This window comes from Agelaius tricolor, unplaced genomic scaffold (genome assembly GCF_023055355.1).
Source record: "Agelaius tricolor isolate 1412-34295 unplaced genomic scaffold, bAgeTri1.0.p SCAF_6, whole genome shotgun sequence".
Taxonomy (NCBI): Eukaryota; Metazoa; Chordata; class Aves; order Passeriformes; family Icteridae; genus Agelaius; species Agelaius tricolor.
The window spans coordinates 943089-968439 of NW_027269266.1; the positions used below are offsets into that span (position 1 = coordinate 943089).

Here is a 25351-nt window from a genome sequence, read left to right on the forward strand (position 1 = left end):
TCAGTTGTATCCATTATAGCATTGTTTATACTTCTGTCAAATTCCATGCTACTACAGCAGCAATCTTATCTACAGATCCTGTGTGAACAGGAGACAATGGAAACTAAAAAAATGGGTAATTTTCATCTCTTGGATGTGTCTGTTGTAGTGAAAGCTGGAAATCCTGATTATAGATATTAAGCTATCCGATGAGGAAGTTTATAAATTGACAGGATGGCCATTGGATCAGACTCAACCCAACTTGCTATGATTCACATTTTCCGTTAGGCGTCATGTGGAACTGGAATATCCCCTGTGGCCCAGAAAACAATCAAAGTGCTATTCCTTTCCACTGGATAGCTTTGTCATTTTATGGTCATGCATCCCAGTAAAACCCAGGATACAAACACGTAAACCCAATCAAGCTGAAATCCCTTCCTCTCCAACGTGCCCACTGCTCAGTTTGAAATAGGTTGACTCATGTCTCAAAGACACAGTGAAAATTCCTCCCTCCCCCTCGGGGGTCCTTCAGAGCCCTGGGTGAGAGTTATCTCATTAAAATGTGAACCTCTAAACCCGAGATAATTTCCACAGATTTCCTTGTATAGTCCCTGAGATGTAATCAGCACGTCCCAGAGAGTCCACAGCATATGTTAGATTATCCTAAATTATGTACTTCAAAGCAACAGATTAATTACATCCTATTTCTCTATATTTTCTATCAGGAGGAAGGGAGGGAGAGAGAAGGATTTGAGAAACAACATTAAAAGATTCAGTCCAAACATTAAAAGTTGCCAAAGCTACGCTCAGTTGATGAGCAGCATCTTACAGTGGGCAGCAAATTAAGGTTACATGATGTGTTTAGCAACAGTTTTTTTTTTCTTGTTGCTCCAACCTTCTCCCCTTTACTTTCCTCACATCAGATCAAATGTAGATTCTGTTCTGGTCTTCATTTGCATCCACCTTGAGCTTAATATGTAATTTAAGCTCAGCTGAAATGGCACTGAGAAAATGATCATCACCATGTGCCTTTCAAGCATGTCAGGTAATGAAGGTTTGATCCTTCAGAAACTCTTTAGGACAAAGGATTTTAGCCAAAGATTTCACAATTTCATCATGGTGTATAATTTATCAGTTCTACATTATTCCCCTATTTCCTTGGATACTCTGTGGAGAGGGTTTCTTATAAGCTCTTGGAATAACTACAAGAAGAGTGCTGTAGAAAGGGAGAACTTCCCACACTGATTTCTCATGGAAACACAGGTCAGCATTTGACAAAAACTTTTAAAAATTATCAAGACACTTCCTAACATCCAATCTAAAGAAAAGCAACCTAAGAAAAAGAGAGCTTAATTGATCTCCAGCACTGGGAGATCCACTTCAGCAGCCTCCAAAGGATGCAATTTATTAAGACAAGAAATCCAGCTGTCCCAAAGCTCTCATTTCTGCAGGCTGCATTATTGATGACCCTCATGGCTGCAGATGGCACAGAGCAACATTCAAGTGGTCTCCTTGGGCTTCCTCATCCAAACAGAGGATTAAATAGAGGATTAAAGGTGGACCAGGACCAGAAAACAAAGGAGAAACCATCAATGGTACGTGAGAGTCAGCTGGCAAAACCTGGGGTAAATTTGGATGGTTTATCTGTGCTTTGGCTGACCTTGGAAATATCCTTGTGTTTCAACATGGAAGCAATCCTAGGAATTAGGTACTGGTAGCACAGAACAGCTTTGATTTATCTTCACAACATTTCCTGGTTCAGGCAACTCAGTCTTTTCTTGTTGTTCCCTGGGAATGTATTCGGCACCAAAGACCAGCTTTTCTTGTAAGGCATCACTCAAATAAAACCCCCAAAACCAACCAACCAAATGAAAACAAAACCAACCAAACAACCAAACAAACAACAACAAAAAAAGACCACCAAAAAAAAAAACCTACAAACAACAAGAACCCCAAAAAACCCCACCCAAAACAAACAAACCCCAACCAAATCCTCCACATACAGTAGAAAAGGTGAATATGCATTTTATGGTATTTCCTCCCTCATATCCCAGAGTTCACTCCAGTCCCTGGAGTTGGTTGCCAGATGCAGCAAATGAGGCATGGGATGAGTTTGTATGTTTTTCTGAAAGATGTAACTCACTGGGGAAAGCAGGGTAGGGACACAGAAAGGAAAGGAAGAGAATGATCTTCTCTCAGCAAATAAAACGAAATGTGTGGTAACCTGGAGTCAGCACAGTGGGAGCCTCTTTTGGACAAGCAGAATAAATTTTGTGCTGGAGTCTGGATAGGATGGTGCACAGAGGATTCTCCAGGGCACAGCTTGGCTGCCATTAGACATGTCCAGAGAACTGGGTATTTTATTGAAGATTGTTTTATTCAGAAAGAGCCACAAAATGAAAATCCTGTGTGAGGCAGACAATAATTTTTCCAGTAATACTCTGCACATTTTGGGTGTGTGTAGGTCTCCCACTTAGACGAAACCAAAATGTTGTGGCATGGATTAAGATGTCTTCTGGATTGTTTCACTATATCCAGCACTGCTTGACTCTAATTGATCACAAAATCTTCCTTGATGGACAATAATCACAGGTTTTATAGAAATAATTCTGGCTCATGTTCTGCAAAGGAGTGTGGCATTCTGTGTTATCTTCAAGTCAGCAATGAAAATATGGACAGTTTTTAAATCAAAGTAATGTAGGATAACACAAGAACAACCTTTCCAAAAAGCAAAACAAATTAATAAACAAATCCCAATTCTAAACCAGGACATTAGGCCTTATAGGTCATAAATAAGCAGGTGAATAAAACCTAATAGTTATTCAGTGACAGTCATCCAGCTCCAGTCCAAAAGGCCATGATTAGCATCTCTCTAAAATGGAAATTAATGTGTTTTTCTCTTTCTCCTGCCTTTTTAATGCATTTCCCACAGCAAAGCAAATGCCCCAGCTTGCTCCCACACGTAGAGGCCTCCTCAAGGCAATCATCTCTAAAGACAAAAGCAACAACTTCTGCAGAGTGCCTTGAATGAGAAAGGAGGACATTGAGTACTTCACACCAAGTGAACCTCAGTATTACAGAGGATCAGATCCACACAGGACCAATTTAGCTCCAAGTACCTGCTGTACCTTCTCTGATCACCAGCAAAGGGAATAACAGCAAATTCTCTTTTTTACTCTTTCACAGTGTTTTTCTTTTCAACTGTTTTTAAGTTACTGGTGTTTGCTTGCATTAGCTGAGAGGAAATTGAAATTTCTTCATTAGAAGATGTGAATTCTTTCCTTCTGCTGACCCTCTGTAGAAATGAGGTGTCCATCATTGGGTACAAATCATATAGGAATGCTTAAAATACTTCAAGGGGGCTACAGACACCCCTATCCCCAGCTCTGGCTGTGATGGAAAGGACGTTACCCCCAGTCAGCCTAGAGACACCAATCTGTGCTGCACTGCTTCCTGACCCCATCAAACTCCTTGCAGGATCCCTGACTGACCAAGAGTCATAGGTTGAAAGATGTTAGTGGGGGTGTGTGTTCTATTTCCATCTGTCAGAGCTGGGGCAGCTCTCTCTGTTCATGGGGCAGTTTTTTCTTTCTCTCTCCCCCAGCCAATCCTCCCTGCAGGCGATCTCTGCTGTCCATGGCCACTGAGTGTCCCTGCAGGGCTGAGCCAATCCCAGCATCCCATGGGGAGATGCTCCGCCCAGGGGAGGAGCCAAGCATTCCTCCCTGGATCCAATCTGAGCCTGGCCCAGCCCAGCAGCCTTTGCCCAGTGCATTGCCAGAGGAGCAGCTTCTGCTGCCCTGCATGGCCAGAGGGAGCCCAGGCCCATCTGCAGCAGCCCTGGAGCTGCAGAGGAAAACTCCCCCCTTGTGCAGGATCCCTGCTCCAGCAGAGCCACAGCTGGCACTGCAGGAGGGCTGAGCCCCCATGGGATGGGGCTGTGCCACCCCCTGACACACAGGGGACAGGGACTGCTCTCACTCTGGCAGTGGGGTTTTTTGTTTGTACTACTGCATTTCTATTTTATTTTTCCTCTTTAAGAACTGTTATTCCTATTCCTATATTTTTGCCTGAGAGCCTTCAGAGTGAGGGAGTTTACATTTTCCATTTCAAGGGAGGCTCCTTCCTTCCTTAGCAGACACCTGTCTTTTCAAACCAAGACCCCCCCAGGTTACTTCAGGTGAGTTGGTTTAAATATTGGGTTCATTTAGACTGGATATTAGAAAGAAATTCTGTACTCAAAGGGTGGTGAGGCCCTGACACAGCTTGGCCAGAGAAGCTGTGGCTGCCCCTGGACCCCTGGAAGTGTCCAAGGCCAGGCTGGATGGGGCTTGGAGCACCCTGGGATGATGGAAGGTGTCCCTGCCCATGGCAGGAGATGGAACTGGATGATCTTTAAGTTCCCTTCCAACCCAAAACGTTCTGTGATTCTATGATTTTGTGATTTATGAAATAATAAATCTCTGCCAGCCAAGGCCAGTGAGATACAATCAGGTCAGGGGACTCTCCTCAGCAGCTCAGTGGGGAGATTCAAGAGGTGATGATGAGATGGTGCAGCTGGCTGGAGGTTCTGGTGTCTTCAGGGAGCTGCAGGGCTCCAAAACAACTTCATGGACTTCAAAACTCATAGACCTGAGTTCTTCCTATGATCCTATGGGATTTATTTTCCCCATTTTTCTTGTATGTGCTGTTTCTTACTCTTGATGTTTATGATTTTAACTCTCAAACAGCAGATTCATTTTGTCATTCTTAACAGAGCAGGTAAAGCTGGGTCTTAGCAATGCATATATTCTAATTCTCTGACTGGAAACATTTTCCAGTAATAAAATATGCAACAAATTCTCCCGCTCTTTAATCTGCCATTTAATCGATGTGTTCACATCATGCTCAGTAAATGGTGCAGTGTCAGTTTAATTTGCTCAACTCTTGTTGTGCTGCTTGTTTTCACCCCTCCTTGCTTCCCCCCTCCCCAGTACATAACCAACGTATCATTTTGCGTCCCATGTGGGATTTCTCTGCTTTAACCTAGTAAATCTTTTAATTCCTAATTCAGTATTCTGCTCTAATAGATTCACCCATGAAAAGAGCCCGGAAGGCTGGAGCTAAGAAAAATCACTTTCATTTTCTCAGATACTATCGAGTGGTTTAATGTAAAATACACATGCAGTGCACAGTTTGTGATCTCAGATTTTATCAGCCACGTGTTGCAGAGCTGAGTCAAACCTGATCAGGTTTTTGATGAAGGGATAAAGATTCAAGTCTGGTCTGGAACCACTTAATAATGGTGAGATACTGAAGAAAATGTAGTTGCATAACAGCAAGGAACAGTTCACAAGAGAGACTGAAATTTGGCTCCAAAGCACTGGTGTGAAATGTGGATTCCAGCACAAGCTGTCCAAAGCAGAACTTAGCACTTAATTAACCTTGCAGCTTCATTATTAGGGATCTCCATTTAAATTAATGATCCAGATGAAAGTGTTAAAATAGCAAATGGACAATCTATATTTAACTATAAATGCTATTTCTGTTTGTCATTTACATTTTCAGCTTTTACCTTGCCCACCCTGAAAAAAGGTTGATGATAACTGAGTTGGAAGACAGAGTTCGGCAATTTTTTATTTTTTTTTATAACTGGGGAAGGTATTTCAGGAATATTTTAAGTGGATATACATTTTAATTTCTATTTTTTTTATTGATTTTTCCATACTGGACCATGCCACATGGTTCCTTCTGACTTAGTTTCTAGCAATTCATAATTTAATTAAGAATTACCGTCTAAGAATTGAACAGAAATTAAAAGCACATTTGGAAATGCACACACACAGTGTTTGAAGTCTCCCTGCCCTGACAGAGGAAGGGAAAACAAAGTTGCACATGACATTGAAATTTATTGAGAATTATGTGATGCTCTGAACAAAGAAAGAATCGTGGTGTTAGTGAATTGACTGTACAGCTCCTGGACAAAGAGTTCTTCCCAGCTAATTATTAGCATTTAAATTATAAGCAGAGATATTTCAGTCTCTTTCTGCTGTTAATAAAAAGAGCCTGACACCTCCGTGGCATGAATCATATTTTGACTTCAGTCACTCTTTGGTCTCTTTGGTTAAAGATGAATCCTGTACTGACTGCCCTTCTAATTTAGAAATAATAGAGTTTGTACTTTTTTTTTTCCCATGTTCTGCCTCAGTTTCACAACACGTCGTGACCTCTAAATGTTCTCCAGCTTCCAGACTGTGTATTTTCATGAGGGTTTCAGTCAGCCTTGGTTTCTTGGAAATCAAAACTTAATTCCTGTGAGTGTGCTCAGGATTAATTGACAGGATGAAGAGTGGTGCTCACCCTGCATGGTTTCCTCAGAAAAGACTGAAAAATTGGTCTTATTGCTATGACAGTCCTGTTTTTCAGCTCATTCCAGGTCATTCTCTTGCAAGGACATCCCATCCCTGGAAGTGTCCAAGGCCAGGTTGGACAGGGCTTGGAGATAGTGGGAGAGTGGGAGATGTCCCTGCCCATGGCAGGAGTTTGGCATGAGATGAACTTTAAGGTCCCTTTCACCCCAAACCATTCTGGGATTCTATGGTATTTGCTTCCCTCCATCCCCTAGACCATGTTACAAATTTATTCTTTTTCAAAATTTACTGTGGATGTTGACAGATACAGAGGCTGATGACTTTTGTCAATATTTGAGCCTTAACCATGATTTTATGTTGGGGTTTTTTTTCCATTTCACTGCTTTAGTTTTTCCTTTTACAAGTCTAGTTTTGGGGTTGGTGAGTCCCTTCCTTGGCAGTGGGATTGGCTTTAAGGAGTGTCCACCCTCCGTGCCCCCCCAGCACTGATGTCACAGGGATAACCTCCCAGCTTGCTACCATTTACTGGACATATTAAAACTCCTCCAAGATCTGTTCCTTCAGCTCCCAGGGTGTCTGTGGATTTAAAAATGCCAACAGCTTTAAGACAGATCCCTGTGATAAACAAAAATTCTGATATGTCAAGGTGAGCTACAAATAGAGAAAATAAAAACAACACAGTAAAAAAAAAACAACCCTTCTGAAGAGAAGTGCCAGTTGTACTCTGACTTCTGAACACCTCCAAAGCACTAAAAACAGACATGAAGAAAATGCTTTAAAATTGCTCTTGTTGTTATTGTCACTAAGGAAACAACTCCCCAGGAATCGGCAAGTTGAGTATACGGGCTCTTTGATGTGCAGCCAGCCCTCTCTTCCAGCACACTTCTCAATCTCTGGTGAACCAGGTCTGTCCACCAAGGGAGATCTCTCCTGCCCTGTCTCAGCTGAGGCCTCACTTTGTGCAGGGTTTGAACTCTGATGCTCCCTAATCCAGGCTTGCCACAACACACAATATCAAAGCACAGAGCCACGACTAAACTGAGGGATTTTGCCTTAAGATCCTTCTGCAATCCAACAGCACTGCCAGGAAAGCTAGAATAGCACAGGAGCTGGGGATTGTGGGAGGCACAAGGCAGAATTTTTTCTGTCTGTTCATTTGGGGTGGTTTTTTTTCAGCCACACTTCACACACCCCCACACACACAGAGTGACTGAGATGTGTGCTGGGTTTGGATTGAGGCAAATGGGTTTGTAGAAATTGTTTAACCTCTTCAGCCCTTCAAGCAGTGTGGCCATCTGCACACTGCCTGTTGGGAATGATGAACAAGATTGGAGCATCCCTGATTTGAGCCCAGGCATTGTAAAGGAGAATCTCAGCTGACCTGCAAACCCATTCAACATGCAAATTATTTATCATTCATTTAATAATAATTTAGTAACAGTTTAGTGACCAAATTCCCAGAGTTTAGGATGTTCCCTAGCGGTGTTCCATTTCCCAGCAGCAGCATAGCCAATGTTTTCCTGAGTTGTAGAGTCCCTCATATCCCAAAAGCTTGATAACAAATTCTGCTGGAATACATTCCAACAGGAGATGCAGAGCAGATATTCCCTGTAACCAGTTCTGCTGCAGACTAAGGAGCAAACAGTGGCTAAATTAATTGTAAAGAGACAGCACAGAGCAGGCAGCAACTAAGGAACAGAATATTTTTTTTTTTTAATTACTGGAGACTAAGCCAAGATGTAAAGAAAACTGGTAAAATAGAATCTGTGTAAAGGCTTCACTAATATAAAATCATTTCAGAGCATTTTGAAGTCTGAAAATATTTTCTCATTACCATGGACAGGTGTCCATGTCAGATCTCAATTCAAAGGCTCCCTGGAGGACTAAAGCACTTTTATCCAAGAACCAGAACATGTCTTTGTAGACAAGTTTATTTCTAGAGTGTCCTTATCTTCTTGCAGTCTCCAGTCTTCTATTTCCCTTCTCCTTGAGTAAAAGGGTAATCTGGTTCTCTTTAGCTCTCATTTCTGAGCTACAAAGACCAAAAAGTGCTTAAAAGATCTAAAAGCAAAGCTGTTCTGTCCAAGCCAACAGCTGGACCTCAGTGAATCCATCTGCCAATGGCAACAAATCAATAACCACAGAGCAATCCCCTACCAGGGTAAAAACCTCTCTGTGCAGCCAGCAAGGAGCCTTTGCTTTTATGTTAAACTCATCACCCACCTTTGGACCAGAAGTGATTTCTCAGCGACCCCTTTGCGAATGAGAGGGAGCTCAAGGAGTAGCCAACAACCACCAGCGGTGGTCTCATAGCAGAGGCAAGAAAATGGCTTTAATATTGCAACTGCAATGTGAAATACACCAGGTTTGGAACCTTCCTTGGCCCTGAGGTCAAATAATGCCTTTGCCATCCCTCTTGTTCACTCTGCCAAACTGCTTCACCACCAACCAGAACAGCCTCATCCCAAGTGCCTGTGAAAACACTCTGGGCCACGATGTTTGCAACTCCTATTTGCCTTCATTTAAATACCTTCATGCTTTCATTAAATACCTTATTTAGATATTGCATAGAGAGCTTGGAGATCAGATTCTCCCAGGCTACTGCAGATTCTTGCTGTTTCCCTCCCTTAGAGCCCTGTAAATGATTATCTGCCTTGCTCACCATTTCCAGTCTCATTGGTATTCATGCCAGTGCTGTCAAGCAAAAGCACCTCTGCTGAAGAGATCTTAATGAAAACAGTTTTCCCTCATCTAGGGAGATTCATTTCATCTCGAGAAGACAACAGAAATTTCTGTCACTGCGCAGCGTGGAGATAAAAAAGGCACAAATGCAAAACCCAAGCAAGAGAAAAATGTTTGGCGACGAGTCTGTGCCTGTCTGAGCACACAAGAGCTCTGACGTGAGTTTTCCTCAGATAATTCCTTAACTACCAATTTAGGATAATGACAGCGACACTTTTAAGAAATCTTTCGGGAGAAGAGTAAGTATTCGCTTTTAAATTCTATAAACTCCTGAAGGAAATATTTTGATCTCTTTTTTTTTTTTTTTTTACTTCAAATCTATTAACCCTATGTCCCATCCTTGACATGGAAAGCCTTTGTTTTGTAAATCCATAAGGGGAGTTAAGAGAGTGTTTTTCAAATCAAAGTGGATTTTCCTGCAGTAGTTTCAGATGTGTACTTTGTGGATGTTTATAGATAACCACGTCATCCCAGACTCCTGCAATGGACAGTGGCAAGGGGAAGGTGGGGGGAAACTATTATGCAGCACAAGACATCTGATTTATTTAAAACTTTTGCTTCAGGAAAGAAGATATTAATTGAACTTTATATTCTTATGCTCTGTAGATACAGTGTAGAAATTTATGTCTATGTAGATGTGATGGAGAGAGCCTATTTACAAGTAGTGCTAGGACAAGGGGGAATGATTTAAAATGGAATGAAAGCAGGTTTAGAGTGGATATCAGGAAGACATTGTTCCCTTGAGGGTGGTGAGGTGCTGGAACAGGTTTCTTAAAGGAGTTGTGGATGTCCCATCTCTGGAAGTGTCCAAGGCCAGGTTGGATGGGGCTTGGAGCAACCTGGGATAGTGGAATTTGTCCCTGCCTATGGCAGTGGTTGCAAGGGGATGATCTTCAAGGTTTCTTCCAACCCAAAGCATTCTATGACTCCATGACAATGATATATTGTAGAAATTTACTCGAAGTGTACCTCTCCAGGTGCCTCACACAGGGTGTTGTGATTTTGCAATGGAATTTCATTGCTACTGTAGCAGCACGTTGAATAAATCCCCAAATAAACAAACGAGTTTCACTACTTTGACTGATATCCTCCAAATGATTTATTTTAAAAGAATTCTAAGAACGTCAGTAGAATATTTGCTAAGAGGCATATTAAGAACTTGGGGTCATGTCCCATTTTTCCCATGGTATTGTTAAAAGGCCAGGTTGCAACAAGCTGGACAAATAGACCTGACCAACATTTCAGCACTGCTGACATTAATAACATGGGTTCCTTCCCTGAGCTCATTGCACAGCATTAAGTAGGAGCTCTTCCAGAGCTGCTCCCAGGAAGCTCAGAGGGGAAAACTCAAACCAGCAGATGGAGAAAGGTGTAGGTCACACTGTGCTCCTCCTGCTTTGTGTGGTAATTCATCGGTCACTGCAGGCAGCAGTCGGCTGAGAGAGGAAATAAAGAATAAAGTGTGGGATCCTATATTATAAAACCAGGCTTGAAAATACAGAGCTTCCAGCCATCAAGATCATGGTGATGCTGGCTGAAGTCATGGTAAGAACAGCCTGAATCCCAGCTGGACAAAGAGGGAACACAGCAAAAAAGGGTAGAGGATGATGATAGCACAGAGGGCAGTGGAAGGCACTGGGAGGAATGTGCATGGTTTTATTCTTTTGCCCATTTCATTATTAAATGGACTGGCAAATCACTGTGGTTCCTTTCACTGAGAGTGGAGGAGTTTATGTCTTTCTCAGAGATGAGAACTTCATTGTAGGCTAAGTCCAGCTTTAGAGAGTGTCAATACTACCTGTCCAATTCAGAGCACATTAGTGCTTTTTTCTTTCTTCATGTTCCCTTGCATCAGTGATTTTCTTAGCCTTCTTCAACTTAGAGGAGAAAAAAATTACCTCAAAGATTAATATAATGTTTAGAAGGGCTGAAAAGAAAGACAGGAGGATGTCAGGACAGCACCCTGGTCTATGTTTTTCCAGCAGCAAAGGAAAGTCCTGGGATGCATTTTGAGGAAAGACAGAAATGATTGCTTTCTTTAAATTAAGAAACCCTTAGAGATTAATTGCCTTCTTTACTCAGAGGATGGTGGGGCACTGGAACAGGATGCCCAGAGAAGTTGTGGATTCCCTTTCTCTGGAAGTGCCCAAGGCCAGGTTGGACAGGGCTTGGAGCAACCTGGGGCAGTGGAAGGATTGGATGGGCTTTGAGCTCCCTTCCAGCCCAAACCATTCCATGAATCTCTGATTCTGTGATTGATTCTCGGATTCCACGTTGAATGCAACTGCAGAGATGTGAAAGAACAAGGGTGAGCTCAGCCACCCTCAAGTCTGTTTTCTTTATCTTTGCCATTCCTGATAAAAATGCACTAAAATGATAAATACAGGTCTTGCTTTGTGGTCTGATCTTCTGCCTGTTGCAGGCTAAATGCAAACACAAAGGCACCAGAGGTGGTAATTTTTCAGTCACACAGAAGCAGTTGCACATTACAGGGATGCATTTTGGAAATGGCAAGGACGTGGCACAAGTACAGAAAAATTTGGCATGTTGAAACCAGCCCGTGAATCAGAAGCTGCAATATTTTGGGTTAAAGCTCTCAGAGCTGATTTATAAAATGCCAGTTTGAACATGCTGCTGAAGAGAGTGATTTGGATTATGCTGGCCATGCACTCAGACACTCCTGCATTATCCCTCCAGTCTCACCAGTCTACATGGGATGGGGAGATCTGTTAACTTTTCTTTTTTCAGATGATCATATCTGGCTTATCTTGCTCTTCCACAGCACTCACTGCCCAGTATTCCCCCACAGCTAATGGAGGTAAAAAGGATGTCCAATCCAATGAATTATTTTAGAGCCCTGATTTAGGATCAAAATAATTTAAATCTGTATTTCACAGGTTCCATTGTTGTAAAGACAACATTTAATAAACACCATTTAGTTCCACCCAGAACTGCACGCATAAAAACGTTGTATTTTACAGCAAGTAGTTATAAAAGAAGCAAAAAGGAAATTACATAAAATTATATATGATTGCCAGAAAATTCAGGCAACCCCGGGTTTAAACGAAAGCATTTTTAAACTTCAGCATTTCAGGGAATGACATTCATTATGGAACAGTCTGTCAGTTCATTAAGCAGAATATCAGGTTAGAGTTCCTGCAGTCAGTGAAGAAACGAACTGCATGTTAATGTTCAGGTGAACTTCCTTCCCACCCTTTTAGAAAATAACTGTGAGTTCCAAATTATCTGATCTAAGTGGTCTGGTTGAGATATGCTGCTGGTTTCATATCCATATTTTTCATGACATTTTACACACTGAACTTCTTCTGGCTGTGAATGAATTTGGCAAAGGGTCACACCCATGGTACTGCATAATACAGAGTACATGAAAATATGCATAATCTATTTATTGAGGTCTGCCTCAGAAGCTCTTTGAAAATAACAGAGTAACTAAATTATGTCCTTGTTCTAATTCAGTAGGGACAACGGGAAGGAAAGCAAGAGGTCGATGTAAAGATCCATCAGGAGAAAAAAATATTAATAATTTGGCATAATAGTATGTCAAAAGGGAGACTTTTAGTTTGGAGAAACCAGTTTTATTTCTGCTATGAAGATGGGAGACTTCCTTTTCCAGATGGATCCTGGAAAGGTAAAAAACCATTTTTCTTTCAGGGAGAGTATCATGAGAGGTTTTCCAAACCGATGCACATAAAGCTCCCCAGAGGACCTGGAAGATGCTGAGTCTATCAGAGGAATATTAAAGCCTGGTGCTTTGAAGAGTTTTGCTCTAAATAGGCCATGTTTTGTTTAATCACCTTGGACCCACCTCTGTGTTTTCTGGAGACAGAGAAGATGCCAGAAAAATGAAAGCAGACAAAAGCCACACAAACCTTCCCCAAACAAAGTGTGAGGTTGACACTGCTCATTCCAAAGAGGAGAGTTTGGAGAAACTGAAACGACCTGGTAGCAAAGCCAGCAGCACTTTGGAACCTGGACAGAAAGGTCTTTTCACAATAAAAATGCAAAACTATGTGCAGATGGAACCTACATCTCAAGGAAGCTGGGAAAAGGAGTTGCAAGGAAAAACTCCAGACTGGAGCTGGTGAATCACAAACATTCAAAGAATCCTGAAGTTCTTTCTCGCCCTAGAAGGAGAGAGCAACCTGGGCAACAAAAGCCAGGAGCTGTCAGTGGTAGCTGAATCTGGAGAAAGTCAAATACAGCCTCTAGGTTGTCTCATGAAAAAATGATTCCAGGAATGATTTGGAGCTAATAGATACACCTACAATGTAGATTTTTGGGGGGCTGGTTTTTTTTTTTTGGTTGGTTGGGCGTTTTTGTTGGGTTTTTATTGGGGTTTTTTGGGGTTTTGTTTGTTTGTTTGTTTGTGGGTTTGTTTGTTTGTTTTTGTGTGGGGTTTTGGGGTTTTTTGTTGGGGTTTTTTTTTGTGGCCTTTTTTTTCTTTGTGGCCCTTAACTGTGATTCAAGGCAGAAATTCAAAATGGTATTTTCCAGCCCTGCATGAGTTTATGAAAATCCAACAATTCTTTGTGCGTTTGGTGAGAGCACTGAGGCCAAGATTTGATCAGTCTCATTCTACGCCACCAGGAGGAGGGATCAGAAAGCCAGGACAGGTCTCAGACAGCAAATGAAACCATTTCAGTGGCATTTATGGAAGACTTTTGGGGCTAAAGAGCTACAGAGCTCAGTCTATAGCAGATAATTGTATTTATCCACATTGACTGGGCACTGGCCAGAGGCCAGAATCAGTAGCTGAAATGCTGGTGTTTGGTGCAGCAGCACCCCAGGGTATTTAAGCTGCCCTCAGGAAGAGGGGAAATGATGTGCTCTAGATAAACACCACACTGACAAATCCCTGATGGATGTTAGATACCCCAGGGCATCTCAAATGGCACTTAGCACCTCTGTTTAAGTGGCTGAATCATGTCCTAAATCTCCTTTTATTTTAACAGGAGTTTCTGCACTCAGATACAGCAGACACTGCAAACCCACACCTGCCTTGATCTGAGAGCTGGATCCCATTTGGGGCCAGCATCAGAAAAATTCTCTTAGCAAAAGGGACCTGCAAGTTCCATTCAGAGGAAAGGAAATTAGTTGAGTACTAGAGGTGAAAATCTGCCAGGGATACACTTGCTGGAGGCACCAAAAAGGCTGTGATGTGCTTTTCCTCTCCTCTTCTGAATGAAATTCAGGCTTTGGTAGCCTGTGAAATCTCTTTTCCATGACAATCATTGCTACATCCAGCTGTGGAACGAGCAACAGGCCGGAGAACAAAGAGCTGGAGAGCACAGAGCAGCATCCAGAGGCTTGGAGGATGCAGAGGAACAACTTCCACATGGCTGATATTGGCTTTCCACTCTGCTCCCTCCCTGCAGCCACCAAGAACTATTCCCCAATGTAGTTCATTCCAGCTGTTCACCCACTGTACGTAATCATCTCAGCTCCCAAACCCATTCAGCAGCACAAAAACCCCATCCAGGCTGTCAAAAGCCACGAAGCCCCAATGAATGAGCGTGGCCTGTGCCATGCAAGGCTGCAGTGACAGCTGTGACACATTCCCAGCCTTAGTCATGAAGAGCTCAAGCATCTGCGGTATTTCGGATGCTCTCTCATCTCCTCTGCATTTTAAGCTAGAGCACAAAACTCCTGGAAGGAATCCAAAGATCCAGCTCTCTAAAACACAGGAAATGAGTAACTTCACTAACTTTAACTTGGGTCTTTAAATAATGCACTTGTGCTGGCTTCTTTATAGAATTTGTTTCTAGGCCAAGAGAAAGTTCTGTTGTGTGTCCAAAATCTTAGATGCAAATTAAGCCCAAGCTCATATTTGGCTTTTGGTACTAATTGCATCAACTTAAGAATGCAGTTGCATGTGAAATGTCGTTATTACAAATATTTTGTTTTAAAAGGAAATGTTTTTTTACTTTTGACCATGACCGTGTCACTTTATGTTTTTGCTAGAAATAAAAAGCACCTTCTCTAAACCTACTTCAAAAATGTGACAGTAAGAGCAGAAACAGAAATGTTGTGATTTAATAAAGCCTTTCCATTCCAGGCAAAGGAATTCAGAGTTAAAGATATCTTAGCTATTTTAAACTCCCTTTCCAAACATATATAATTTATTTCTGCTGTGGAGAAATGGATCCCTTACTGCTACAACTTTAACTCCAGTCTATGTATCAATGTGTTCTGAGAGGTTCATGGTTTGGTTTTGTTTTTTTTTTTTTGCATTATTTGGTTTTCAGTAAATAATTTTAAAGGCAATAGCAAAGGAGGAAGATGTTAGTTAAATCTATTTATCAGCGGACTTTGTTAGCTTAGGACAGAGGGTGAAAGCATTAGAATAAAAAAGCACTGAGCTATTGATACATGGCAAAAAGATGCCTTTTAGGTCACCTAGTTCTGAGCACAAGGGCTCCAAGCTGGTCAAAATGTATTTCACAAGGTGCCAGCCCTGAGCTAATGAGGTCTGGTCAGCATTCATCTGCAGCTCCGTGCAGCTCCCAGTGCAGCCATTCCCATGCAGGGTAGAGCAGATGAATCTGGAGCTTTCACAGCTCCTGCCTGGCTCAGGGAACAGGCAGAGCCAGCTTGTGTGTGCCTGCAGAAAATCATGTCACTGTCCTAGATGTGTCCCTGTGCTGGTGCACCCACAAAATCACACCCCAGCTTCTGCTGGCAAATCCCTCTGAGTAACTGGGCAAAGGAAAAAAGTGTTGATACACCAAGGAAGCCTATCAGATCTCAAAAATCAAGGAATAATAATAATAAAAAACAAACTAGGGAGGGTGTTGTCTGGGACATGTGGCATGAATTCTGCAGCAGCTGTGTCTGCCCTTCATGGAATAAAGGGAAGATGTGGGGTCCACCACAGCAGTCTTGGGCTTTTCATAAAACTTGGGCTTTTCATAAATCTCGCCAGCTATCAAAATTTGTGAGCTAGTAAAACATCACCAGCCTTCCCCTCCAAAGAAAGATGGGAAAAAAGGCATTTCAGTGCTGGGGATGCCTCTGAGATAGCATGGAAGGCTCCATCTGGCTGATTGTGGATGTGTGTCTGAGTCAGCTGCTGCAAGGACCTCCACGGGCTGATCCATCTGACCCCCTCCAGGATGGCATGAACCACTCTGCCCATTCCTAACACAGTGGATTGGGGGGATTGGCTTGGATGTGAGAATTTCATTTTCAGATGCTTTCAGAGAGTAGATGAGCATCCTCCAGGCAGCCAAACACTTCCGAGTGAGAAATCCTTCCTTCCACATGAAATGACCCAGAGTTTTGCCAGGAGATCCTTTGGGGACAAGCTTCCTCTTGAGAATGAGCAAATTTATACATCCTCCAGCCCTCAGAGATGGACCTAATGATGAATCTGCTCCCCAGAAACCAAGAACTTAATTCAGTCACATTTCCATTCAACACATTTTTTTTTCCCCCCTTAAGAATCCTCCCAGAATCAGACTGGACAATGCAGTGTCCCTTGCAGGGACAGAAAGCAGCAAAATTTGCCTGATTCTGAGCAACAAATTAATAAAAATAAAAAAAAAAAAATCTAGGCTATTAACCCACCACACAGATTAAAACATCTTTTCCTGCCCTAACCCTCAGCTCCATTTAGCAAAGCAACAAATCATAGATAACAGACCATAATTATCCTTCCATTTGCAGCTCCCGGGCAGTCGTGACCCAAGCATCTCTGATGGGGTGCAAAAGCCACTGTGATTGAGGCACATTTCTTGTGAAATGCCTCCAACTGAATGGACAGACCTGAAAACAGACCTGGCAGATGTTTAATGTATGTTCAGGAAGGAGCTCTTAAACATCAATACTCCCAGGGTGTCACAAAATAAATTATTATTATTGCTATTGCCATAATTATTATTAAGAAGAATTTGACCATATTGTCCTCGTCCTCTTTTCTCTCAGTTTTAGAGTGAATTATGAATTACATTAACAAAAACTCGAATTATTGAGTTATTTGTTGGGTATTTTGGTGCTTGTTTTAGTTTGGGTTTTTTTTTAACAATGGCATTAGGCAGAGGTTTTTCCACCTTTAAAAACTATTTTTATAAAAAAACCTATGGCAGTCAAATAGATCAAAGTAGTTTCAGATTGTAGGTCTCTATCAAGGAGTAAAATATGACACCTGAACGAGCAGGGATGAGACTTTCATGGTGTCTGCTGATAAATGGAAGGATTTTTATTTAACAGAGCAGCAAACCAGAGTCCCTGCAGCTGCCTATTTCTGCAGGACCCTTCTGAGGAAATGACCCTCAGCACAGCAGCCACGCTGGCTTTAAATGCTCTGTGTGGCGATGCTTCCACCTTTTCTTTAGGAGATGGAATGGTTTAGCTTGTCCTGAGAAGTTCAGCCCTGAAATTATTAATCTGGCTCCTCTGGAGATGAGCTTGCAGGGGGACACAGTCACTGAGCTGCAGTGAGTTACATAAACAAGGCTTGAACAAGCCAGCGAGTTTCATACTCATTCCTAGTTCGCCCTGTGCAGCTAAAAGTGCAAGCCTAAGAGACAGATAATAAATTGAGAGAGCAAAAGTTGGCCAGAGGATCAAACACCAGCAAAGCAATGGGGTGAAGGGTGGACATTCTGCCACAAAGCTTCTGAAAAAATAATAAATCTGCCTTTTTTTTCCCCGTATATTTGTGCCCACTCAATTACAATCCAAACAGCGTTTCAGCAGCCACGACAGACACGGGAATTCTAGAACTTGTTAGTGCTGTGGAAAAGTACCAAACACCTTTCTGTATGCAAAGCATTCCCTAAGAACAGAACAAGTTCAGCACCAAGGGAACTGGGAAAGTCTCCTCAGGGATACTCTGAGCAGCCTCTTTCAGTGGTGCCACAGCTCACCCTGACCAGACACTGTCAGCAAAGATGACTTTCAAGTTGTGGATAGCAAAAAAAAAAAAAAAATAGAGAGAGTTCCTCACTGCTGCATTTGCATCCCTTTCAGCAGAGCTGTTCCACTTCTGTCCTGATGTGGAAAATTCACTCCAAAATCCTGTTGACTGCAGTGTGTGCCGAAGCACAGATGGTATGGGATTGGCTGGACGTGACAGGAGCAGAGGAAATGGAAACAAGGAAACACAAGCCAACAAAAAAATTCCCCTCCTTGACTTAAAGATTGTGGCTGCACTCTCTGGGCCAAGGAAAGGGGTGAAATAAAATTGAGCATCTCCACTGACTTCCACATCCTCAGATCAGTTTTCCTCTCCTGGGAGCAGTGGCAGATAAGCAATTTCTCTGTTTAAAATCAGGACCAACTGCAGGACCTGATATTTCTGCAGGTTTCTCCACCAGGCATGAGCTGCAGCATGATTCTGCCCTGAGTTCACTTTTTTCTCAGCTCTTCTTAACTCAGATACTCTGCTTTCATTAAAAGATAATCTGAGCTAATTTAGGAATTAGACTGTTTGTACTAAGTGTGCTCAGAAGGAAGGAAAGGCAAACAAAATCTGCTACATTGGAATGAATCAGCTCGGGGACACGGGGCTCAACTTAGCAAAGGCACAGGCACATATGGAACTCAACCCCAGGAAAAAAATATCACCAGGATGCTGTCTCAGTCAGCCAAACGAGGAGAGATGTGATGAACAAAGGTCTGAATGTGCTCAGCAGCACAGCCCACAAGCTCAGAAATCTCAGGTTTTCTCTCCCTGGTAGCATCCCACAACAGAGCTCCTGCCTCCCTGTTTTGTGAGCCTCACAAACAGCAGCAGATCTGGGCAGCTCCGTGGGGCTGGGGCACCACTGTGCCAGCAGCAGAATTCCTAAAGCCACTGTGAGCAAAGAGCCCCAGCAGCAGAATTCCTAAAGCCACTGTGAGGAAACACCCCCAGGAGCAGAATTCCTAAAGCCACAGCAAGGAAAGAGCCCCAGGAGCAGAATTCCAAAAGCCACAGCAAGGAAAGAGCCCCAGCAGCAGAATTCCTAAACCCACAGAGAGGAAGGAGCCCCAGCAGCAGAATTCCTAAACCCACAGCAAGGAAATAGCCCCAGCAGCAGAATTCCTAAACCCACAGCGAGGAAGGAGCCCTCCAGTTTCCTGCAGGGATCCCCATGGATGATGGAAAGCCAAAGCCCAGGAGCGAGCACAAAGCCTGTTTAAAGAGAAATAAAAGTATTTATCCCACAAAAAGCCCCCTCCTCGTGACCTTGAAGGCTGTGGTTATCCTCCCAGCCATTCACACGTCTTTGGTTGGAGAGAACAAAACAGCGGAAATCTTGAGATAAATGCGCGGGACAAAATGAGATCAATTGGAACTGTCCTGAATGACAGCAAAGCAGCAACCCTGGCCCACAGCTCATGGAAACAGGTGGGAATAAAACTGGAAGACCACAACCCACACACAAGCAGACACATCAACTCTAATCCATCAACTCTAACCCAACTCCCCTTATTGCCCTGACCAGCATTCCTTAATTATTCACCAAATTCCAACATTGCCTTACCCATCCTACAGGACAACTTCCTCCAAGCCAGCTCCAGGCTGTCTGGCATTAGCCAAAGAGAGATGCTTGTATAACACATTCTTTCTCTGCAGCTACACCAGGAGCACTTTCAGGAGTTTGCCTCTGTGCTATCATCAACCTCCAGCAATCAAACATTCCCTTGGATCAGCCACGGAAGCATTTCCCTGCTCTACCTGACCAGTGCTGCATAGGCTGGCCAGAGGAGTGAGGGGGCTGTGTACCCAAATAACAGCAAGTGCAAATCCATTTGTTGGTTTTTTTTTTTTTTACTCCAACAGATGAAATAGAAAAATCCAACATGCTGCTTCAGTTACATATTGCTGTACCAGTCCACCACACACACTGTAATTAACATGCACCAGACGGATGGTAATTGATAATTCCCTGAGAAAGAAGCACATCACTTTGCTGCCTTATTCACTTTAGTTAAGATTTTCTCCTTATTATAGCTACCTCCACTGCTACTCCAATACATCCTAAAGGCCAGATTCTGTTTACCTGCAGATCAGATGCAGAAGAAATCCACTGACTTCCAGGGAGTTCTTCCAGATCTGCTGCTGTGTAAGTGGGATGATCGTGTAGCCATAAACACCAGTGTGCCACTAATCAAATCTCCCTTTTTTTCCCCCCATGCATTTTCCAGTTCTGCACAGCAAGCTGCGTTATCACATTCTGGCTGCAAACTCCTCAGATTCCAACACATACCTGAACGCTTCCCATCCTAAATTCAGAGCACAGCGGGAGGGAAAGAGCCTGTCCTGCGTGCCATCCCCCTGACTGGGGATGTGCTCGGCATGAAGATGGTATTATTAGAGCCAGCTGCTCAAACACCGATAAGGAGAAGTGCCCAGACGCACACGAGCAGAGGTCAAAGGCACAGGAACCCGCAGTTTCTCCCTGCTACCCCACAGTAAAACCAAGCAAGTCCTGCTGCACCGCTCGGAGGCTGAATCAGAGTTTCTGCGGCAGGTGAGGATGCAGAGCTGCGTCGGGAAACGCCGACAGCAGCGGCGGGGCTGTTAGCAATCAGGTTTTATTTACCAGCCATATTGTGTTAAAACCAGACGTGATTCCCATACCGAGCGCCTCGACCTGTCACCGCCAGCAAAGGGAGATTGATTTGTTTGCAGGGAACCAAATCTATCTGGAGGACGCATCCTCCGAGCCCGCATGCAATCCTCGCTGAGAAGAAGTGTCCCCAGGAGCTGGGGACGAGGCGGTAAATCAGCGATCAATGGCACTGGCAGACAAGCCGGCGGTCCCTGTGGCATCCTCGGGGGATGGGGATGCCCCGGAGGAGCTGGGGGAAGGACTCACCATTGCAGCAGGGCTCCGTCCCGGCGCTGGCGATGCCGCATCCCCGCGGGGGGACAGTGGCCGCGGGGAGCGGTCCAAGCCCCGCTGCCCGCGCTGGCTGCCCCCGGCCTCCGAAGGGAATCCAAATTCCTCCTCCCTCGCCTGCCGGTCATGTCCAGGCTGCCTTTGCTCAGGGGATGGGCCAGCTCCTGGCCGTGAAGGAATTTGCCATCGCTAAATCAGGAAAAATCAAACAAAAAAAAAAAAAAAAAACCAAAAATCCCTAACAAACCAAAACACAGAACTCAAACAACAACAACAACAAAATAAAAGCAAGAAGGGAGGTGGGATATTTTAAAACTTTTTTTTCCCTGTCTATTTTTTGTTTTCTTTTTTTTTTTTAAGGGTGCTCGGGGCGGGGCGGGGGACGGAGGGGTGCTCAGGCTGGCTGGGATGCTGTGCCGGGGTGAGATGCTCCGGTGCGCTCGCCCCTGCCCCTGTGCCTGTGTGTGATTCTCATACCCAGACAATGCTCTGCAAAGCGAGCTGGTCCTGCGGAGAAATGCAAACACCTCCTCCCCCGAGTGCCTGAGCAAAGGGAAAGGCGATATGGAACCAATAGCTTCTCCTTGGCTGCTCTCATTAATATGGAGGAGAAAAAGAAACCAATGAGGAGGAGCGGGAGGAGGGATTTATTCAAATCAAATTTCCCGAATCGAACACCCTTTCTCCCTTTTTTTTTTTTTTCTCTTTCTTTTTCCCACGTACCCCAAATCTGCCTTCTCCCTGCCGCCTCAGCCCCGTTTTCGTCGTCTCAGAAATTTTTATTTCTTATTTCATTACTGTGACAAGGTCAGCAGCACGCGGCGATGGGAGGGAGGATGGCATCGCTGCCGGGAGCGAGCGGGGGCTGTGCGAGGGAGGATGAAAGGAGCCAATTGCTCCCGGACCTGCAGGGTTGATTGCAAAGAGAAGCGATAAAGTAGCTGGAGTTGTCGGGCAGGGGAACTGAGGGGGAGCAGAGCAGGAATTTCAGCTGGAATAAAACATTTTGCAGATGATGTGTGCGGATGGGCTGGTGGCCTGTGTCCAGGCTGAGCCCTCTGAGCTTGGAGAGAATCTTCTGCAGGAGATGCACACCCAGGGAAGGAAATGACAGCACAGAACAGCAGCATCTGCACTGCCCTGCAGCACCACAGAGCCACAGGACCCCTGGAACAGCCATGCAGGAGAGGCACCTGTTGCTGGAAAATGACTGGAGAGGAGCTGGAGAGAGGGGAAGGGGTTTCCAATCACAAGCTAAATCAAGAGAAATACAGGCTGGATAGCAGGAAAAAGTTTTTCACAGGAAGAGTGATAAAGTTCTGGAATGGCTGCCCAGGGAGGTGGTGGAGTCCCCATGCCTGGGTGTGTTTAACAAAGCCTGGATGTGGCACTGGGGGCCAGGGTTTGGTTGAGCTGTTGGGGCTGGGTTGGACTCCATGGTCTTGAAGGTCTCTCCCAACCTGGTCATTCTGGGAATTCTGTGCATTCTGTGGTTCCGTGTCCAGAGCAGGGTGGCCCCTGTCCCCTGCACAAGAGCATCCAGGCACTGCTCCCTGCTGCACAGTGCTCAGGGGAGGCTCTCCAGACCTGGGGAATGAGCACCCAAGGAGCCTGAGCAGCCACAGCAGGCCCAGAGGAGGCCCCTGCCAGGATATCCCACAGAGACACTTGGCCCCAGGCTGATCTCAGGCCCCACAGTTCCCTGTTGAGAATTTGAGGTGCTGAATGCCCACATCCTTACCCAAATTCTGTGAGACATGCTGGAAGAGCAGCTGCCTGCCGATGAGGTTTTTCTAATTACCCTGAAATTCCATGACACCTGTATGCCTTACGCTCTTCCAGCTGTGGAAGCCCTTTTGTCTGCTTATCTTTTCACAGGATCACAGAATCATTAAAGTTGGAAAAGACCTCAAGATCATGGATGCCAGCTTCTGACCAAACACCCCCTTGTCAACTAAACAGCACTGAGTGCCACCTCCAGTCATTCCTTGGACACCTCCGGGGAAGGAGATTCCAGCACTTCTCTGGGCAGCCCCTTCCAGTGCTTGACCACCCTTTCAGTGAAGAAATTCTTTCAGATGTCCAACTTAACGTCCCCTGGCACACCTTGAGGCCTTTTCCTCCAGTCCAGGGACTTGTTGCCAGGGAGAAGAGACCAATCTCCACCTGGCTACAACCTTCTTTCAGCGAGTTGTTGAGAGTGATAAGGTTCCTCCTGAGCCTCCTTTTCTCCAGATTTTTGCCCCTTCCCCTTCATTTTCTGCATCTCCCATCCTCTATTTCCCATGGCATGTAAATTAATTTCAAATCCTCCTTCCCTTCACCCTTGTGAGAAATGGATTTGTAAAGAATTTTTAAAACTTGACAGAAAGTTCACACAGCCTTGTACATCTGTATGCAAACACTGGGATAAGGTGTTCTGACTTAAGAAGACTATGGAAAAGAGATTACATTGTTGAGAGAGAGATTGAACTAGAAATAAGTTTCAACAAGTTTCCAAATATGACTTTGTGAAAAGACCAGATATTTTAAAGAATTAGAACTGTGAAAGATGCATTGTAGCAGGGCTACATGGAGAAAAAATATAAGTAATTTGTCTTAGAAGTAATAGCAGCATTGTGCAGCAAAAGCTGAGAGGCTGAAAAGCATTTATAAGGTATTGACACCAAGAAATAAGTCAGCTTCTAATAGAATAGAGTTAAATTTTACATCTCTTGTGTCTCACTATTCATCAAGACTGATAATAGAATAAAATGTTTTAAAAAACCTCGCAGTTACCCCACCTCTGTAAAACCTAAGAAAACCAACACACCCTACTTCCTTTAAACAAAGGAGAGCAAAAAAAAAAGGCAATTTTATCTTAAAAGGAACTAAATCCATGACATGCCCAGCATGAAAAGCCCTGTCCCCGTTGCTGTAGTGTCCCTGTGGCTCTGGGCCCACGTGCAGGAGCCTGGGGGGCACAGCCCTACAGCAGAGAGCAGCCCAGGCAGCCCTGCTGCAGTGCCTTGGCACAGCCACAGCCCCACGGCTGCACAGATGCCTCCTCTGGAGAAAACCTTGTACAGACATGCTGGGAGTGCACCCGGCTCTGGTTTCGTTCCAGCACCATGGAGCAGGCTGAAGAATCAACTGGAACTTCCAGAAGCTTTGCTTTGTGGATTTTCCTGCAGGTCTGTCGTCTTCTCTAGTCACGTGTCACAAAGAAAATAAATTAAAGGTTATGGAATAATAGAATGATTTATGTTGGAAGGGAGTTTAGAAATCATCCAGTTCCAACTCCCTGCCATGGCAGGGACACCTTTCACTACCTCAGGTTGCTCCAAGCCTCATCCAGCCTGGCCTTGGGCACTTCCAGGGATTGAGGGCAGCCACAGCTGCTCTGGGCACCCTGTGCCAGGGCCTCACCAACCCCATAAAAAATTTCTTCCCAATATCCCCTCTAACCCTGTCCTCTTTCAGTTTAAAGCCATTCCCTCTGTCCTGTCACTCCAGTTGTTTTCCAAAGTCCCTCTCCAGCTCTCCTGGAGCCCTTTAGGCCCTGGAAGGAGCTCTGAGCTCTCCCTGGATCCATCTCTTCTCCAAGTGAACACCCCCAGCTCTCCCAGCCTGTTTCCAGAACAGAGGGGCTCCAGCCCTTAGATCAAATTTGTGTTCTCCCCTGGACTCTCTCCAACAGGTCCATGTCCTCCTTATGTTGGAGATCCCAGATCTGAATCCAGCACTGCAGGTGGGGATTCTCCAGAGCAGAGTGGAGGGACAGAATCCCCTCCCTTGACTTGCTGCCCACCCTTCTTTTGACGCAGCCATGGCACGACTGACATTCTGGGCTGGGAGTGCTCAGTGCTGGGTCCTGTCCAGCCTCTCACCTCTCCTCAGGTCTTCTCAGGGCTGCTTTCAATCCATTCCCTGCCCAACCTTTTGTTTTTATGCTTGGGGTTGCCCCAACCCAGGTGCAGCACCCTGCACTTGGCCCTGTTGCCCTCCATGAGGTTGGCACAGTCCCACCTCTCCAGCCTGTCCTTTGGAGCCACCCCTGCCCTCCTACATGTCCACCACACCACCAGCTCACTGTCACTGGCCAAGTTCCTGCAGATGCACTCTATAATGATGACGGCATTAGATGATGTAGGACAGAAAAAACTTCACAGCAAAGTGTTTGTTCTTCCCACAAAAAGTCATCTGTGTTCACTCTGCAGACTTAAGGAAGCTGTTCCCCCGCTCCAAAAAACCCGCAAGAAAGCAAAAACAAAGCCCTATCTGTGTTCTCTCAAAACTTCCAGAATTTATGGCAGTCCTACCTCAAAAGCCCCGCAGTGAGCTGCTGCCTTAGCTTGCTAAGCAGGGAAGAAGACTCCCAGGTGTTCAATTATTGTGTGCTGATCCAACATCTGCTCCCTATCTTTCCCAGGAGAAGGGCAGTGGGCC

At 44.5% G+C, this 25351-nt stretch overlaps 1 protein-coding gene across 12 annotated transcripts in view; it reads right to left on the reverse strand.

The window, feature by feature from the left end:
• The window catches only part of LOC139590766 (pituitary adenylate cyclase-activating polypeptide type I receptor-like), a 154497-nt gene extending 132954 nt beyond the window's left edge, over positions 1 to 21543 (reverse strand). For 4 of the 12 annotated variants that reach the window (XM_071428484.1, XM_071428483.1, XM_071428481.1 and 1 more), the window contains exon 1: positions 20900 to 21490. The gene's annotated coding sequence lies outside the window, so the exon portion shown is untranslated. Of the gene's footprint in view, positions 1 to 19561; positions 19690 to 20287; positions 20474 to 20899 lie in introns of those variants that run through there. The other 8 variants (XM_071428487.1, XM_071428486.1, XM_071428485.1 and 5 more) reach the window with 5 other exon arrangements.
• Between the last annotated feature and the right edge of the window lie 3808 nt (positions 21544 to 25351).